General features: G+C 43.8%; 1 long non-coding RNA gene across 1 annotated transcript; it reads right to left on the bottom strand.

The window, feature by feature from the left end:
- Nucleotides 1–2,173: 2,173 nt before the first annotated feature.
- Nucleotides 2,174–8,221, bottom strand: LOC147346537 (uncharacterized). Its single transcript, XR_015152930.1, has 3 exons — nt 7,821–8,221; nt 3,548–3,721; nt 2,174–2,734 (listed from the first exon to the last, which is right to left on the bottom strand). It is a non-coding gene; the product is annotated as an uncharacterized LOC147346537 (long non-coding RNA).
- Between the last annotated feature and the right edge of the window lie 7,433 nt (nt 8,222–15,654).

Consider the following 15,654-nt stretch of genomic DNA (forward strand, 5'->3'; position numbering starts at 1 on the left):
AGATGTTTGTCTGGAACTCTCTTGCTTTTTCGATGATCCAGTGGATGTTGGCAATTTGGTCTCTGGTTCCTCTGCCTTTTCTAAATCCAGTTTGAACATCTGGAAGTTCATGGTTCATGTACTGTTGAAGCCTGGTTTGAAGAATTTTGAGCATTACTTTACTAGCGTGAGATGAGTGCAATTGTGCGGTAGTTTGAGCATTCTTTGGCATAGCCTTTCTTAGGGATTGGAATGAAAACTGACTTTTTCCAGTCCTGTGGCCACTGCTGAGTTTTCCAAATTTGCTGGCATATTGAGTGCAGCACTTTCACAGCATCATCTTTTAGGATTTGAAACAGCTCAACTGGAATTCCATCACCTCCACTAGCTTTGTTCGTAGTGATGCTTTCTAAGGCCCACTTGACTTCACATTCCAGGATGTCTGGCTCTAGGTCAGTGATTACACCATCATGGTTACCTGGGTCATGAAGATCTTTTTTGTATAGTTCTTCTGTGTATTCTAGCCACCTGTTCTTAATATCTTCTGCTTCTTTTAGGTTCATATCATTTGTGTCCTTTATTGAGCCCTTCTTTGCATGAAATATTCCCTTGGTATCAATTTTCTTTAGACATCTCTTGTCTTTCCCATTCTACTGTTTTCCTCTATTTCTTTGCATTGATCACTACGGAAAGTTTTCTTATCTCTCCTTCCTATTCTGTGAAACTCTGCATTCAGATGGGTATATCTTTCCTTTTCTCCTTTGCCTTTCTCTTCTCTTCTTCAAATCTCATTCCTGGTCATTCATACAGACCCCCTAACCTGTCCAAGATGATAATTGATTGAGGTTCCCCTATTTGACTCACATGGTAAATAAGCCTCAAAGACACAGAAGAAACAGGTCTCTGACTTCCTTTAAAAATAGCAAGATTAACAGACTTCAGGTAAACCCAAGTGTGCAGTGAACACTGCCTTGGAAGTGAAGCCACAGGCACAGAATGAGAGGCAAGGCGGCCTGGCCCCTGTCTTGTCTCTATCACACGGTCCCTCTGAGAACCTACTTGCTCATCATTAAAATGAGGGCACTAGACAAGATCATCTCTATCTTTTCTTTTTGTTCTAGAGGTCTAATACTGCCATAGTCGTAGGTTCAATAAATATACCCTCACTCACCCTCTGAGCAAAACATAATGCAGACATTAATCAACGACCAGTCTATCACTGGTCACAGGCCCCAAAGCCTCCATACATATGGCCTTCCACTCTTTGGCTTCCTTTTTTATAAGAAGCCATAGAGCTTTAAAACTGTGCATTTTTTTAGACCAGTAGCCCTTTCTGGTAATACTTTTTATGAGTCCTAAGGACAATAATTGATAGCCCCTTTCATCTAAGGTCCTCAGTACCTAGTTACAGTCCTGGTGACATATACCATCCTACTCAAATATCAGTGACAACCTCATCATGTAGACAGAGCTGAGGACATTACAGCTATTTTTCAAGGAGACTAAATGGGTTAAACAAAAACCAAGGAGACACCATGCCTGAAGAATCACAGTCTTAAAAAAAAAAAAAAAAAAAAGAATCACAGCCTTATTTTCTTCTTTTTGTCATAACCTGCTGAGGGATTTTTTTTTTTTTTAGATGGTAAAGTCTATCAGATAGTAATCATTTTGCACAGTGCAAAAATTGTGTAAGATAATTAGAAACAAGATTCATAATAGAGAGGTACTTCATGGTTGTTCACTCAAGCAGACTAGTAGCCAATGTAAACTCAATGAAATGTGATAAGTTTGTGTCAATAGAAACAGAATTATGTTGATGTAGCTTGACAAGAATTGCTAGTGTGCAAGTTAACCCACTACTGTTTCCTCAAGAAGCTGTATAGTATACACACATGCATATGTATACACACAAGCGTACTCACACATTTATATACACACATATATATAGGCACACACAGATATATATACACACATAATATATGTATGCATACATTATATATACATATATGCACATCTACATGTCACGCGAGTGTATGCTCCTCGGTTCTTTGTCTCGTTACAACAAAGATTTGGAGTGAAGGACATTAAAGCCCCCTCAGCATGTCACAGCTCTTGGGTCTTGGATAGACCGTGTTATAGCTCTCAGGTTTTGAAAGGACCATGTTATGGCTCTTAGACAAATCAGTGTTGCAGCTCAGTGTTACAGCTCTATTTTATTTAGAAGATAGCAGGAAAATCCATCTCTGAGGCATGAGGGCACATCGATCCAAAGACATGAAGAGAAGAGTGCTCCAGTGTGTGGAGAGAGAGAGAGAGCTAGCTTTGCCTCTTCATTTTATCAGTTTTTCTCTCCCTGGGCCTGTCCTATGTAAATTGGGCCAGCCAGGAGTGCTGTTTGTTTTACCTGAGGTCCTCAATCCGGTCCTCGGACCTTCTTTTGTTTTATTTTCGGGGCTTTTCCCTTCCTTGTCTTTTAGCCACTGCCATTTTGGACTCCTTTTCCCTATTCTACCTACCTAACATTCCCCCCTCAAGAGATGGGAGGCCCAATTCTTTGGGAATAGGGGCATCGACGTCTTTCTGGCTACTTCCTGCTGAACTGGGATGGCGAGGGGTATTGGGCCTCCCCCTCTTGCTAGTCTCAAACCTCAGAGTCCTTGTAGCGGTGCCCATCTAAGGGTGAGTGATATTTTCCGTGGTCGGCTGTAGTTTTATATCTTTGTTGAACTGGCACTGCATGTTGTAGCTGGTTGACCTGGGCAGAGACAAAACAGGTTAGACAATTGACAGGACATGGAATAATCATAGGCATCATCAATATAGCATAACAAGGACTAGTAGGGCCATTAGCCGATTTTAAATTCACATCACCAGGATAGCTCAAGTCCCTCCTTGTTCAGGGATCAGAAGATCTATCTCCTGTCTGTCTGGAGTACAATCTCTGTCAAGCTCTATTGGCTCTTTAGAGCTATCCTGAGAAATCTTATCACCAGAAACCAGATTTTGGGTGTGTTCATTAGAATGACACTCATTGGTAGTCCTGAATAGGCATCTGAGAGCTCCCAGGGACTCACAGGTGTATTGAGTGTCCTCTTCTGTTTTCTTCCACAGCTTGACTCATGAGTAGTGAATCCAGGAGTCATGTCCTGGTACCTTGACTGCTGTGGGGGTAGAAAGTATTACAGGGTAGGGGCCCTTCCATGTGGGCTGGAGTTGAGCCTTTGGGGACCCATCTTTTTAGACTTTAATTAGGACTTGAGTCCCTGGAGCATATAGTGGTGACTCCTTAGAATCTTTTGGGTCCTGGTTCATACCCCACAAGTGTAGATCCTGTTGGAATTGCCCGATGGCCATGGTATAAGACTGGAGGGTCTGAAGCTCTGGATCTAGGAAGAGGTCATTGACATAACCAAAGGTCTCCCATATACCATCTCATAAGGACTAAGACCAATCTGTTCCCTAGGGGCAATGCGGGTGCGGAGGAGTTTGTAAATGGCTATTCTTTTTCCTTTTCCCAGCTCTAAAGCTCGAGTCAGGGCTATGAGCTCAGCTAATTGGGCTGAAGTACCTGGTGGCAGAGGCTTAGCCTCTATGGTCTCAAAATTGGAGACTACTGCATACCCGGCTCTTCTCTTTCCATCCAAGACAAAGCTGCTTCCATCAGTGCACCAGATTTCCTCAGGATTGGTCAGAGGATCTTCTGACAAGCCCTCTCGGGGTTTTGTCCAGTGGTCCAAGGTTTCTAGACAAGAGTGCAAGGGGAGAGAGCCCTTGGGGGTAGGCAGGTGGGTGGCTGGGTTAAGAACCTCAGTGAGGCCTGGATTTCCCATCAGCATTACTTGATATCTGAGGATTCTTTGATCAGACATCCATAAGTGGCCTCTCCCATTTAGGAGTTGTTTTACTTGGTGGCTGGTAAAAATAGTTAGTTTGCCCCCAAAGGAGAGTTCTAAAGCATCTTCTATCATGATTGCAATAGCTGCAGGATTTTGAAGGCAGGGGGGCAAGCCTCGGGTGGTTGGATCAAGCCTCTTGGATAAGTAAGCTACAGGCTGGGGCTCAGATCCCAACCTCTGAGTTAACACTCCCAAGGCTATTCCCTCTCTTTCATGGACAAAGTTGGAATGCTTTTTCTGGGTCTGGCAACCTCAAGGCAGGCACCTGAGTTAAGGCCTGTTTTAGTGTAGCCTCTGCCTTCTTTTGAGGAGTTCCCCATCAGTGGGGTTGAATCACCCTGTCCCTTTAAGCTTTCATATAAGGGCTGGGCAATTAGACCATAGTTGGGTATCCAGATTCTACAATATCCAGTTAGCCCCAGGAAAGCTCGCAATTGTTTTCGAGTCGTGGGGGAGGGCAACTGGAGGATTCCTTATACCCGATCAGAGGACAGACTCCTGAACCTGTGTGTAATCTGAACTCCAAGGTAAGTGACCTTTGTCTCGACCATCTGTGCCTTAGCACAGGAGACTTTATATCCCATTTGTGCCAAGAAGTTTAGAACCTGAGTTGTATCTTATTGGGCACTTTTCTCATCTGGAGAGCAGATTAGTAGGTCATCTACGTATTGTAATATTTTCCCATTAGGTCCCAGGTCCAGATCTAGGAGATCCCAGCTAAGGGCCTGTCCAAACAGGTGGGGGCTATCTCTGAACCCCTGAGGTAATACTGTCCAAGTCATCTGTTGGTGTTATTTTCTCCTTGGGACTCCCACTCGAAGGCAAAAAGATACTGGGATTCTTTAGCCAGTGGTATACAAAAAAATGTATCTTTGAGATCCAAGACTGTAAACCACTTGGCACTGGGTGAGATTTCTCCCAAGATTACATAGGGATTGGGTACTGTGGGATGGAGGGGGACTATAGCTTCATTTATAATCCGGAGATCTTGAACCATTCGCCAGGTTCCGTCTTTTTTCTTTACTGAGAGGATTGGGGTGTTACATGGCGAACTGGTGGGGGCCAATAGCCCACAAGCAAGGAATTTATTTATTAAAGGCTGTAGTCCCTCCCGAGCCTCTCTTTTGAGAGGATATTGTTTCCAGTTAGGAAACCGAGTGGGATCTCAGAGGACAGTGATGACCGGTTCAGCTTGGTGGGCTCGTCCAAGAATTCCCTGGTCCCCTGGGGGTTAATTTTGTCCTCCCATAGTTTTCGGTCCCTCTCTATTGGAGAAAGTGTAATGGGTTCTTCAGTAGTAACCAGCAGCTGTAGAGCTCTAGGGGCTGAAAAACTTCCCATCACAAGGGTGGTCCCCAGTTTAGTGAGTATATCTCTTCCCAATAAGGGGGTAGGACACTCAGGGACCACCAGAAACTGGTGGGAAAATATTTGTCCATCCCAGCAACAAAGAATGCTTGGGTGAATCTTTTAGTAGCTGCTTTTCCTGTAGCACCCCAAATGGCACAGGTTTGGGAGGAGAAGGCTCCGGAGTAGGAGATCAAGACAGAGTAGGTAGCCCCTGTGTCAACCAAGAAATTCTCGGACCTACCTGCCACATCCAGTTGCACCCTTGGCTCAGCCCCATGATGGTTATCTGTGACAGGCGGGCTGGCTGGAGTGGGCCGCTTTAGTCCTCTTGAACCATCGTGAGGGTAGGCGCTTGACCTTGAGGCTCTTGGGTCCCCAGGGCAGAGTGCCGCTCAATGTCCCAGTTGATGGCATTTGTGGCAAGCCATTCTAGGAGACCTGTCATGGTTTGGACACTCTTTGGCCCAATGCCCCGCCTGTCTACAGATCAGGCATTTGTCTCTTGCCTTGTCCTTCAAGGACTCGGGGTTTGCCATAGGGCTTCTCTGGAGGGCAGCCAACATCTGGGCATGCCTTGTCTCTTTCTTTCTCTCCCTCTCCTGGGCCTTGGCCTCCTTCTCCTGTTCTCTGTTATAGAAGGTATTGGTGGCTGTCTGGACCATCTCATCTAAAGAGGCAGCAGAGTCCTGCTGTTGTAGCTGTTGTAACTTAATTCTGATATCTGATGCACATTGGGAATAACCTGTCCCTTGTAAGAGTCTAAGTCCAGGTTGGTAAACTTTTGGAGGGCCTCTTTTAGCCTTTCCAGAAAGGCAATGGGGTTCTCATTGGGCTCCTGAGTTATAGTCCCCCAAGTAATAGGCTTCCTTCTGTTTCCATGGGAGGACTTCCTTAGGGGTGAGTCTTTCTCAAGTCTATCTTACCCAGAACTGTTGCATCCTGAGAGCCAGGTGTCCCCGGGTCAGGGTGCAGATCCCCAGGCAGGCTGAGGCATGACAGCCTCCTAGAGATCGAATCCCTGGGCAGGTCAGGGCATGACGGCCTTCTGAGAATTGGGTCCCTGGGCAGGTCGAGGCGTGACGATCTCCTGGGACCCCTGGGACTAGCGGATCCCTGAGCAGGTTGAGGCGTGACAACCTTTCAAGGACCAGATCCCTAGGCAGGTCAAGGCGTGATGACCTCCTGGGACCCCCGGACTGGAGTTTGGGCATCCCCAAGGTCTCCAGCGTGACCAGTGCTGGGTAGAATTAAGAGGTTTGTAACTCATTGCTAGTTTGGCCACCGTGGACGGGAATAGATATCATGATGTAAGCTCATCCTACTTAGTACTGTTGTAACCTGAGAGCCAGGCGTCCCCAGGTCAGGGTGCAGAACCCCAGGCAGGCTGAGGCGTGACAGCCTCGTAGAGATCAAATCCCCAGGCAGGTCGAGGCATGACGGCCTTTGGAGAATTGGGTCCCTGGGCAGGTCGAGGCGTGATGACCTCCTGGGACCCCTGGGACTAGCGGATCCCTGAGCAGGTTGAGGCGTGACAACCTTTCGAGGACCAGATCCCTAGGCAGGTCAAGCCGTGATGACCTCCTGGGACCCCTAGACTGGAGTTGGGCATCCCCAAAATCTCCAGTGTGACCAGTACTGGGTAGGATTAGGGGATTGGATATTATAGAGTATTTCCCTCCCAAGGCCAGCTATTTTCTGGTTGTCCCTCCAGAAGATTGTAAAGGCAACCTTGTGGGTCTGGATGGGGCTCAGGAAAAGAGCATGAAACAGGAGGGAAGGGGGCAGAGCACAACCTTTGAAAGAATGACATAGCACAAGGGTATAATGTAAACCAATTAAAATCAATTGGGTCCAAGATAACAACTCAAATTCAAGTAAACCTTAATCCCCAATCTATAAGCCAACAGACACACCCAGAGGTGGCAGGACAGCTCCAAGACACAAGGTCAAAAGATGGAGAGTGGGTGATTCCCCAATGGCCTGGGTGATCCTCTCACTCATTAGCATATGAATTCACCCCGCTTGCAAAACCTAGCCAGGCCACATTCCATGGCCCCAGCCCTTGTCCTCAGTAATGGCCCACACCCTCAAGGGTGGGCTTCTCTCTGAATCCTAACAAATCCACCTTTTACTTATCCCTTTGACTCTCAATGAATTTTTGCAATAAGACCTCAGAGCCTGAGCTTTATTAGGTACCCAAAGCCATTCTGGGTTTGGTCAGGCTCAAGTCTCAGGAGAGGGCTGAAGGACAGGAGGAAAAAGCAGTGGGAAAACCGTGCCAAGGAATCCCCTTCATAGCCTGCCGGAAAATTTGCTAAATATCTGACCGGTGCTCACAGTTTCATTGGTCTGATCCTTGACACAAAGAAGAATAAGGACAGAAGAACCCCCACCGGCTTGTGTAACAGCTAGTGGGGCTCAGCAGATAGCGCCTTTGGGACATGCTGAGGAGTAGCCTCTCCAGAGTCCCTCAGTTGCGCCCACTGCCACCTGCCTGTTCACAGGAGGTTTGAGGAAACAACAAACGAGAGATTGTAAAGGAATTAAGATTTCGTTAGGCATGTCCCTCCAGCCATAGGAGCGAGGACCTCTTACCTTAACCGGAGGTCTTGCAGAATCTGAGACTGGGCCACGTGAGCTTTCTGCTGAGTTCGTTTTTCGCTGTCCGGTTTCCAGCACGACGGGCCTTCCCCTGCGCTGGATTTTCTTTGCGTTCCGCTTCTACCGTGGGAGCTTCCCTGAGTTGGGCTCCTGCTGTGCCTGGCCTCTTCCACGTAGAGGTTGTTTCAGGCAGGTTAAACCCGAGTCACGGCACCATAGATGTCACGCGAGTGTATGTTCCTCCGTTCTTTGTCTCGTCACAACAAAGATTTGGAGTGATGGACATTAAAGCTCCTTTGGCATGTCACAGCTCTCGGGTCTTGGATAGACCATGTTATAGTTCTCAGGCCTCAAAAGGACCATGTTATAGCTCTTAGACAAATCAGTGATACAGCTGTATTTTATTTAGAAGTGAAGTGAAATCGCTCACTCGTGTCTGACTCTTTGCGACCCCATGGACTGTAGCCTACCAGGCTTCTCTGTCCATGGGATTTTCCAGGCAATAGTACTGGAGTGGATTGCCATTTCCTTCTCCATTTTATTTAGAAGATAGCAGGAAAATCCATCTCTGAGGTGTGAGGTCACGTCAATCCAAAGATGCGAAGAGAAGAGCACCCTAGCGTGCGGGAAAGAGCTAGCATTGGCTCCTCTTTTTATATGTTTATCTCTCCCTGGGCCTGTTCTATGTAATTTGGGCCAGCCAGGCGTGTTGTTTGTTTTACCTGAGGTCCTCACTCCAGTCCTCCGACCTTCTTTTGTTCTATTTTAGCGGGCTTTTCCCTTCTTTGTCTTTTAGCCACCACCATTTTGGACTCCTTTTCCCTATTCTACCTACCTAACACACATATAAACACACATACATATATTTTATCCACACATATATACTCATACATGTATAATATATACATATATATTTACACACATACATTTATATATACATACATATACACACATGCATATATATATACACATCCATTATATACACACACACACACACACACATATACCTATGGAGGACACAAACCCTCTCTATATACATACTTCATGTACTGAACTAGAGCTTGCAAATATAAATGCCTTCCGATCAACCGACCTTTAATCAGTCTAGTGGGCACTTATGAAACAACGGGAAGTGAGGACCATGGTGAACTGGACACCGCTGGTCCTTATGCAGCTCCAGGCTATTGTTGCTGTAGGAGAACGCAGTCCTGGTCTTTCCAGATCTTCTCATTTTCCAGAGAAACTGGATTCTTCTATGAAATTTCCTGATTTTAAATATGGGGAAATATTTCAATTTTTTATGCTATACAAGAAAAGAAAAAAAGCATACAAACACAGCACTAGTCACACCCATAGGGCAGATTAGGCCACCATGATGTATATAGCTTGACATATATATCATGATGTGATATATAGCTTCTATTGAATTCCAATGTTAATACAACAAAGTATTTGGCTTGTTAGCCCGGAGGTCCCAGGACAGTAGAACCAAAACCAAGTTCTAAGGAATGAGAACCAGGTAAAACTAAAATCTAATAGTATAGTTAACAAAGATAGGACCAAGACCAAGGTCCTGAAAAAGTGAAGTGTTGCCTAAATTCCCATCCCTTGTGCCTGTGATCTGGACATGGTTCTTGAGTAAACTGTGCACCTGATCACCTCCGGGCCTTTGCATATGCTATCCCGATGCCTGGACACCCTCCATTTCCTCCCCTCACTTTTCAGTTCAATTCCGTTCAGTCACTCAGTCGTGTCCGACTCTTTGTGACCCTTGGACTACAGCACACCAGGCTTCCCTGTCCACCAACTCCTGGAGCTTGTTCAAACTCGTGTCCATCAAGTCAGTGATGACATCCAACCATCTCATCCTCTGCCGTCCCCTTCTCCTCCTGCCTTCAATCTTTCCAGCATCAGGGTCTTTTCCAATGAGTCAGTTATTTGCATCAGGTGGCCAAAGTATTGGAGCTTCCCTTTTACTGAGCACCTTATCTTCATGATCCTTATTCTGAGCCAAGTCTCACCTGCCCCAGATATCAGTTAGCAATCTCCACACTAATCCTGCCCTTGGCAGTGCTATGCTCTGGGGTTTATCCAGGACAGGACTACATTTGTCTGTTTTCTTGCACTTTTTCCTGGATGAATCCAGAGGGTCCTTAAAGGCAAAAATCTCTTAACTCCAGAACGAATGAAGGGATGGAGCCAAAGCAAAAAGAATACCCAGCTGTGGATATGACTGGTGATAGAAGCAAGGTCTGATGCTGTAAAGAGCAATATTGCATAGGAACCTGGAATGTCAAGTCCATGAATCAAGGCAAATTGGAAGTGGTCAAACAAGAGATGACAAGAGTGAATGTCGACATTCTAGGAATCAGCGAACTGAAATGGCCTGGATTGGGTGAATTAACTCAGAAGACCATTATATCTACTACTGCGGGCAGGAATCCCTCAAAAGAAATGGAGCAGCCATCATGGTCAACAAGAGTCTGAAATGCAGTATTGGATGCAACCTCAAAAACGACAGAATGATCTCTGTTCATTTCCAAGGCAAACCATTCAATATCACAGTAATCCAAGCCTATGCCCCAAAGAGTAACGCTGAAGAAGCTGAAGTTGAACGGTTCTATGAAGACCTACAAGACCTTTTAGAACTATAACCCAAAAAAGATGTCCTTTTCATTATAGGGGACTGGAATGCAAAAGTAGGAATTCAAGAAACACCTGGAGTAACAGGCAAATTTGGCCTTGGAATATGGAATGAAGCAGGGCAAAGACTAATAGAGTTTTGCCAAGAAAATGCACTGGTCATAGCAAACACCCTCTTCCAACAACACAAGAGAAGACTCTATACATGGACATCACCAGATGGTCAACACCGACATCAGACTGATTATATTCTTTGCAGCCAAAGATGGAGAAGCTCTATACAGTCAGCAAAAACAAGACCAGGAGCTGACCGTGGCTCAGACCATGAACTCCTTATTGCCAAATTCAGACTTAAATTGAAGAAAGTAGGGAAAACCACTAGACCATTCAGGTATGACCTAAATCAAATCCCTTATGATTATACAGTGGAAGTGAGAAATAGATTTAAGGGACTAGATCTGATAGATCGAGTTCCTGATTAACTATGGAATGAGATTCATGACATTGTACAGGAGACAGGGATCAAGACCATCCCCATGGAAAAGAAATGCAAAAAAGCAAAATGGCTGTCTGGGGAGGCCCTACAAATAGCTGTGGAAAGAAGAGAAGTGAAAAGCAAAGGAGAAAAGGAAAGATACAAACGTCTGAATGCAGAGTTCCAAAGAATAGCAAGAAAAGATAAGAAAGCCTTCTTCAGTGATCAATGCAAAGAAATAGAGGAAAACAACAGAATGGGAAAGACTGGAGATCTCTTCAAGAAAATCAGAGATACCAAGGGAACATTTCATGCAAAGATGGGCTCGATAAAGGACAGAAATGGTATGGACCTAACAGAAGCAGAAGATATTAAGAAGAAATGGCAAGATTACACAGAAGAAGTGTACAAAAAAGATCTTCAAGACCCAGATAATCACGATGTTGTGATCACTGACCTAGAGCCAGACATCCTGGAATCTGAAGTCAAGTGGGCCTTAGAAAGCATCACTACGAACAAAGCTAGTGGAAGTGATGGAATTCCAGTTGAGCTATTCCAAATCCTGAAAGATGATGCTGTGAAAGTGCTGCACTCAATATGTCAGCAAATTTGGAAAACTCAGCAGTGGCCACAGGACTGGAAAAGGTCAGTTTTCATTCCAATCCCAAAGAAAGGCAATGCCAAAGAATGCTCAAACTACCGCACAATTGCACTCATCTCACACGCTAGTAAAGTAATGCTCAAAATTCTCCAAGCCAGGCTTCAGCAATATGTGAACCATCAACTTCCTGATGTTCAAGCTGGTTTTAGAAAAGACAGAGGAACCAGAGATCAAATTGCCAATATCCATTGGATCATGGAAAAAGCAAGAGAGTTCCAGAAAAACATCTATTTCTGCTTTATTGACTATGCCAAAGCCTTTGACTGTGTGGATCACAATAAACTGTGGAAAATTCTGAAAGAGATGGGAATACCAGACCACCTGATCTGCCTCTTGAGAAATTTGTATGCAGGTCAGGAAGCAACAGTTAGAACTGGACATGGAACAACAGACTGGTTCCAAATACAAAAAGGAGTACGTCAAGGCTGTATGTTATCACCCTGTGTATTTAACTTATATGCAGAGTACATCATGAGAAACGCTGAACTGGAAGAAACACAAGCTGGAATCAAGATTGCCGGGAGAAATCTCAATAACCTGAGATATGCGGATGACACCACCCTCATGGCAGAAAGTGAAGAGGAACTAAAAAGCCTCTTGAGGAAAGTGAAAGTGGAGAGTGAAAAAGTTGGCTTAAAGCTCAACATTCAGAAAAGGAAGATCATGGCATCTGGTCCCATCACTTCATGGGAAATAGATGGGGAAACAGTGGAAACAGTGTCAGACTTTATTTTGGCGGGCTCCAAAATCACTGCAGATGGTGACTGCAGCCATGAAATTAAAAGACACTTACTCCTTGGAAGGAAAGTTATGACCAACCTAGATAGCATATTAAAAAGCAGAGACATTACTTTGCCAACAAAGGTTCATCTAGTCAAGGCTATGGTTTTTCCAGTGGTCATGTATGGATGTGAGAGTTGGACTGTGAAGAAGGCTGAGCACCGAAGAACTGATGCTTTTGAACTGTGGTGTTGGAGAAGACTCTTGAGAGTCCCTTGGACTGCAAGGAGATCCAACCAGTCCATTCTGAAGGAGATCAGCCCTGGGATTTCTTTGGAAGGAATGATGCTGAAGCTGAAAGTCCAGTACTTTGGCCACCTCATGTGAAGCATTGACTCATTGGAAAAGACTCTGATGCTGGGAGAGATTGGGGGCAAGAGGAGAAGGGGACGACAGAGGATGAGATGGCCGGATGGCATCACTGACTCAATGGACGGGAGTCTCAGTGAACTCCAGGAGTTGCTGATGGACAGGGAGGCCTGGTGTGCTGCGATTCATGGGGTCACAAAGAGTCGGACACGACTGAGCAACTGATCTGATCTGAGAGTTTACAGTCTCAACTTTTAAAATACTGTCTGGCACATAGTTTGTATTTCTTAAATGAATATTTACTAAATAGTAATGTAATCAAAAAAGCAAGAGAGTTCCAGAAAAACATCTATTTCTGCTTTATTGACTATGCCAAAGCCTTTGACTGTCTGGATCACTATAAACTGTGGAAAATTCTGAAAGAGATAGGAATAACAGACCACCTGACCTGCCTCTTTAGAAACCTATATACAGGTCAGGAAGCAACAGTTAGAACTGGACACGGAACAGACTGGTTCTAAACAGGAAAAGGAGTACATCAAGGCTGTATATTGTCACCCTGCTTATTTAACTTCTACGCAGAGTACATCATGAGAAATGCTGGGCTGGAAGAAGCACAAGCTGGAATCAAGATTGCCGGGAGAAATATCAATAAACTCAGATATGAAGATGACACCACCCTTATGGCAGAAAGTGAAGAGGAACTAAAAAGCCTCTTGATGAAAGTGAAAGTGGAGAGTCAAAAAGTTGGCTTAAAGCTCAACATTCAGAAAACGAAGATCATGGCATCCGGTCCCATCACTTCATGGGAAATAGATGGGGAAACAGTGGAAACAGTGTCAGACTTTATTTTTGGGGGCTCCAAAATCACTGCAAATGGTGAATGCAGCCATGAAATCAAAAGACACTTACTCCTTGGAAGGAAAGTTATGACCAACCTAGATAGCATATTGAAAAGCAGACACATTACTTTGCCAACAAAGGTCCATCTAGTCAAGGCTATGGTTTTTCCAGTGGTCATGTATGGATGTGAGAGCTGGACTGTGGAGAAAGCTGAGTGCCGAAGAATTGATGCTTTTGAACTGTGGTGTTGGAGAAGACTCTTGAGAGTCCCTTGGACTGCAAGGAGATCCAACCAGTCCATTCTAAAGGAGACCAGTCCTGGGTGTTCTTTGGAAGGAATGATGCTAAAGCTGAAACTCCAGTACTTTGGCCACCTCTTGCAAAGAGTTGACTCATTGGAAAAGACTCTGATGCTGGGAGGGATTGGGGGCAGAAGGAGAAGGGGATGACAGAGGATGAGATGGCTGGATGGCATCACCAACTCGATGGACGTGAGTTTGAGTGAACTCTGGGAGTTGCTGATGGACAGGGAGGCCTGGCAAGCTGCAATTCATGAGGTCGCAAAGAGTCGGACACAACTGAGCGACTGAAGTGAACTGAACTGAACTGAACTGAGTAATGTAATAAAAAATCTGATAGCCTTTCAGAAAAGTAATTTTTAAAGTAAAATATTTTAAGTAGAATAATATTTTAAGTTATAATATTTATATTTTTAGGTTACAGATCCTCCTGTATCTATTTCTTAAATTATAAACTAAAGTCAGGCACTTTCCCTTTCTTCCTGCCTTGATAGTGGATATGATGGGTGGATTGATGGCAGCCTTTTTGTGACTATAAAGAAAAGATGAAGAAAACGCAGATATCAGACTTGATAACATTTATCATTGGACCAACTCTGCCATCCAATAATATCTGAACCTTTGAGGAAAACGCACTGTTTTAAAACAAAAATTAGTTATAATACTATAAAGAATAGTAGCATTTACTCAGAGATAGAGAACTATTCTAGGAGGTACTTCTGTTGAAGGTAAATAAGATATTATTCCATATATGAACTAAGACTAGAGGAAATTAACTTAAAGGAAAACACCTAAGAGAAAAAGAAACAATAAATTAGGTCATTATTACTTGCTCTTTCCTCCAAACTAATTCATGCTCTTCCAAAGTTAATCATTAAATAGGAAAGCTATTTTATTCCAGCAGAAAATGAACAACAAGTAGGTCATTTGTACCTAAAGAAAAGAATTAGTTACACCAGACACACAAGAACAAGGTAAAAATCTATACAATGACTTCAATCACTTTTTTCCAGTAAAATATAAGAAATGAAAACACATCCATGGTTACTCTAGAGTCATTGACTATGGAGGTTTTATAAAATGTGCCTAAAATAAAAAGTATGAAATTTTAATATGCTAATAATTTCATGTTATGTAGACTGTTTCAAGTTATATGGTTTTTATTAGCATTTAAACATATTTATTTATTTTTCAACTTTTTATTTTGTATTGGAGTATAACTGACTCACAGTGTTGATAGTTTCAGATGAACAGTGAAGGGACTCAGCCATACATATACATGTATCCATTCTCCCCCAAACTCCCCTCCCATCCAGGCTGCCACATAAGACCAAGAAGAGTTCCATGTGCTAAACAGTAAGTACTTGTTGGTTATCCATTTTAAATATTGCAGTGTGTGCAAACAACCACAAGTTCATTCTCCAAGTCTGTGAGTCTCTTTCTGTTTCATAAATTCATTGTACATTTTCTTTTAGATTCCACATGTAAGAGATATCATACGATATTTCTCCTTTACTATCTCAAATTATATGATTTTTAACTCAAATTTCTAGTATTTGCAAATGAAAAACAATCTATATGACAGATGGATTTTTTTTTTACCTCTTTAAAACAATTTCTAACAACTTAAACTATGACTAAGGCAGTGTGACTCAGGAACAATATTAGAAAAATATAAGTCAAAAATATGCAGTTGTTTTTCTTGGAGGATAAGACGATTTAAAAGCATTACTGAAACCATCTGAATAGGGGAGGCTGCCTCCATTGGCTCATCCTCCATCTTGATGTCCCCTGGGTCTTGAGATCCCAGGTCAGGGG

This window comes from Bos grunniens, chromosome 23 (assembly GCF_055505025.1).
Source record: "Bos grunniens cultivar Pamir isolate PY7600 chromosome 23, Bosgru_T2T1.0, whole genome shotgun sequence".
NCBI classification, from domain to species: domain Eukaryota; kingdom Metazoa; phylum Chordata; class Mammalia; order Artiodactyla; family Bovidae; genus Bos; species Bos grunniens.